Source organism: Marmota marmota, unplaced genomic scaffold (assembly GCF_001458135.2).
Source record: "Marmota marmota marmota unplaced genomic scaffold, marMar, whole genome shotgun sequence".
Lineage (NCBI taxonomy): Eukaryota > Metazoa > Chordata > Mammalia > Rodentia > Sciuridae > Marmota > Marmota marmota.
Genome location: NW_025999842.1, coordinates 47795492 through 47799142, shown reverse-complemented (window position 1 = coordinate 47799142; position 3651 = coordinate 47795492).

Here is a 3651-nt window from a genome sequence, read left to right as displayed (position 1 = left end):
AGTGGGTCAGACTCCCAGCAGAGCCTGGGGCCACAGTCACTGGCTGCACCACAGCCGGGCTTTGGCCATTCTGTGGCAGGGTGAGACGAAAGCAAGATGGCGGTGCCGGGATGCCAGGGGCGCTGCTGCTCGGTGGTATGGCCAAACGGGCGGCTGGCTTTGGGGCAATGTGCATCTGCTTCAAGAGCCCAGTCCTCTTAATGTGCTCTGAAATCACTGACCTCAGCTTGTTCTCCAAGTCCCTGTGCACATCAGACGTCAGGATGTGGTACATCAGGGCGTCCTGGCTGCTGGCATTGGCACTGCACTTCTTACAGTAGTACCGGTCGGATGGCGGGGTCCTGTCCACAGAAGCAGTATCACTTGCTTTCTGTTGGTCCCCCACCTCCTCAGTTCTCAGGCCAAAGTAAGAGTTGATTAAGTAGTGAAAATGAGCCACCAGAACATGCTTCTTCATGCTGTAGTACAAGGTGTTCGAAAAGTTACATTTTAAACATGTGAAACTAATCACATCACTTCTAGACGACTTAGTCTCGCCTAAGATGTTCACTGTGTAGTTCTGCACTTTGCCAACAGGGGCGTGGAACATCCTGAAGAGCTTGCCCACCACCTTGGGCTGAGAGGCAAAGGTGCAGTTGGGGCACGGGATCACCAGCTCCTGGTCAGCCTCATCTTCGTGGTGATGATGTAAATGGTTTTTGAGTGAAGCAAGCACCCAGAAGGTTCCCAGAGAGAAACATCTCCCCATGATGTGTTATAGAAGAACTTCTCTCCTGGATCAAAGCCTTTAAGGTCCTTCAGCAACTCCCTGCAGCTGTCAAGCCCGACATCCACAAGAATTCCTTTCACCCTTTTCCGCACCTTTCTGATGTTGTCAAGATTTTCCACAGGAATTTGAAACATTTTTGAAATTTTCCTGCTTGTTGATTGCCTCTCTTACTGCACTCCCTGAGGGTGGTTTCATCATTTTGTTTCCTGCTTTATCCCCAATGCTTAAATTCTTGATAACTGCCATTCTGACTGGAGTAAGATGAAATCTTAGAGTAGTTTTGATTTGCATTTCTTCAATTACTAGAGATGTTGACGTGTCTGTTCAGCTCCTTAGCCCATTTATTGATAGGGTTGTTTTATTTTTTGGTGATAAGTTTTTTGAGTTCTTTATATATCCTGGGGATTAATGCTCTATCTGAGGTACATGTGGCAAAGATTTTTTTTCTTGTTCTGTAGGCTCTCTCTTCACCATATTGATTGTTTTCTTTGCTATGAAGAAGCTTTTTAGTTTGATCCCATCCCATTTTTTTAAAGATCTTTTTGTTAGGTTGTAAATGAACACAATATCTTTTTATGTATTTACGTTTTTATAAGTGGTGCTGAGGATTGAATCCAGGGCCTCACACATGTGAAGCAAGTATTCTACCACTGAACTACAGCTTCAGCCCTTCATCCCATTTTTGGATTCTTGACTTTACTTCCTGTGCTTTAGGAGTCTTGTTAAGGAAGTGAGTTCCTAAGTCAACATAGTGGAGACTTGGGCCAACTTTTACTTCTATTAGGTGCAGGGTCTCTGTTCTAGTACCTAAGTCCTTGATCCATTTTGAGTAGATTTTGGTGCAGTGTGAGAGAGAGGGGTCTAATTTCATTCTGCTACATATAGATTTCTAGTTTTCCCAGCACAATTTGTTGCAGAGGCTCTCTTTTGTCCAATTTATGTTTTTGGCGCCTTTGTCTAGAATTAGATAACTGTATTTATGTGTATTTGTCTCCATGTCTTCTATCTTCTATCTATATCTGTTTTAGGGCCAATACCATGCTGTTTTTGTTACTATGGCTCTGTGGTATAACTTAAGGTCTGGTATTGTGATGACTCCTGCTTCACTCTTCTTGCTAAGGATTGCTTTGGTTATTCTGGGTCTCTTATTTTCCCAAATGAATTTCATGATTGCCTTTTCTATTTATATGAAGAATGTCATTAGGATTTTAATAGGAATTGCATTAAATCTGCATAACGCTTTTTGACAATGTTAATTTTGCCAATCCGAGAGCATAGGAGATCTTTTTATTTTCTAAGGCCTTCTTCAATGTCTTTCTTTAGTGCTCTGTAGTTTTCATTGTAGAGGTCTTTCACCCATTTTGTTAGATTGATTCTAAAATATTTTTTGAAGCTATTGTGAACTGGGGTAGTTTTTCTAATTTCTCTTGCAGTGAATTCATCACTGATGTATTTCTAAATGCATTTGATTTTTGGATGTGAATTTTATATCCTGCTATTTTGCTGACTTCAATTATATGTTCTAGAATTTTCTGGTGGAATTTTTTGGAACTTCTAAATATGGCATCTTGTCATTGGCAAATAGTGATAGTTTGAGTTCTTCTTTTCCTATTCATATCCCTTTAATTTCTTTCTTCTGTCTAACTGCTCTGGCTAGAGTTTTAAGGACAATGTTGAATAAAAATAGTGAAAGAGGGTATCCTTGTCTTGTTCCTGATTTTAGAGGGAATGCTTTCAATTTTTCTCCATTTAGAATGATGTTGGCCTTGGGTTTAGCATATATAGCTTTTACATGATGTTGAGTTATGTTCCTCCTATCCCTAGTTTTTCTAGTGTTTTGAACATGAAGGAATGCTGTATTTTGTCAAATGTTTTTTCTGTATCTATTGAGATGATCATATAATTCTTGTCTTTTAAGTCCATTGACATGATGAATTATGTTTATTGATTTCTGTATGTTGAATCAAACTTGCTTCCCTGGGATGAACCCTACTTGATCATGGTGTACTATCTTTTTATTATGTTTTCGTATGTGATTTCCCAGAATTTTATTGAGAATTTTTGCACCTATAATCATCAGGAATATTGGTCTAGAGTTTTCTTTCCTTGATGTCTCTTTTTCTGGTTTTGGTATCAGGGTGATACCAGCTTTATTGAATGAGTTTGGAAGGTTCCTTTCTTTTTTATTTCATGGAAGAGTATTGGTGTTAATTCTTCTTTGAATGTCTTGTAAAACTTGGCTGAGAATCTGTTTGGTCCTGGGTTTTTCTTGATTGGTAGGCTTTATGGCATCTTTTATTTCATTGCTTGAAATTGGTCTGTTTAAATTGTGTATGTTCTCCTGGTTCAGTTTAGGTAGGTCATATGTCTCTAGAAATTTGTCAATGTTTTCAAGATTTTTTATTTTATTGGAGTATAAATTTGCAAAAGTGTTTCTAATTATCTTCTGCATTTCAGTAGTATCTGTCATGGTATTTACTTGTCTATCACATATTTCAGTAATCTGAGTTTTCTCTCTCTTTCCCTTTGTTAGCGTGGCTAAGAGTTTATCAGTTTTATTTATTTTTTCAAAGAACCAACTTTTTGTTTTGTGAATTTTTTAATTGTTTTTTTTTGTTTCAATTTTATTTATTTTAGCTCCGATTTTAATTATTTTCTGTCTTCTGCTTTTAATGTTGATTTGTTCTTTTTTTTTCCTCCCAGGGCTTTGGGATGTAATGTTAGGTCATTTATTTGTTGACTTTATATTATTTTAATGAATGAGCCTAATGCAATGAATTTTCCTCTTTGCAGTGCCTTCATAGTGTCCCAGAGATTTTGATATGTTGTATCCTATTCTCTTCTCTCTCTCTCTCTCTCTCTCTCTCTCTCTCTCTCTCTCT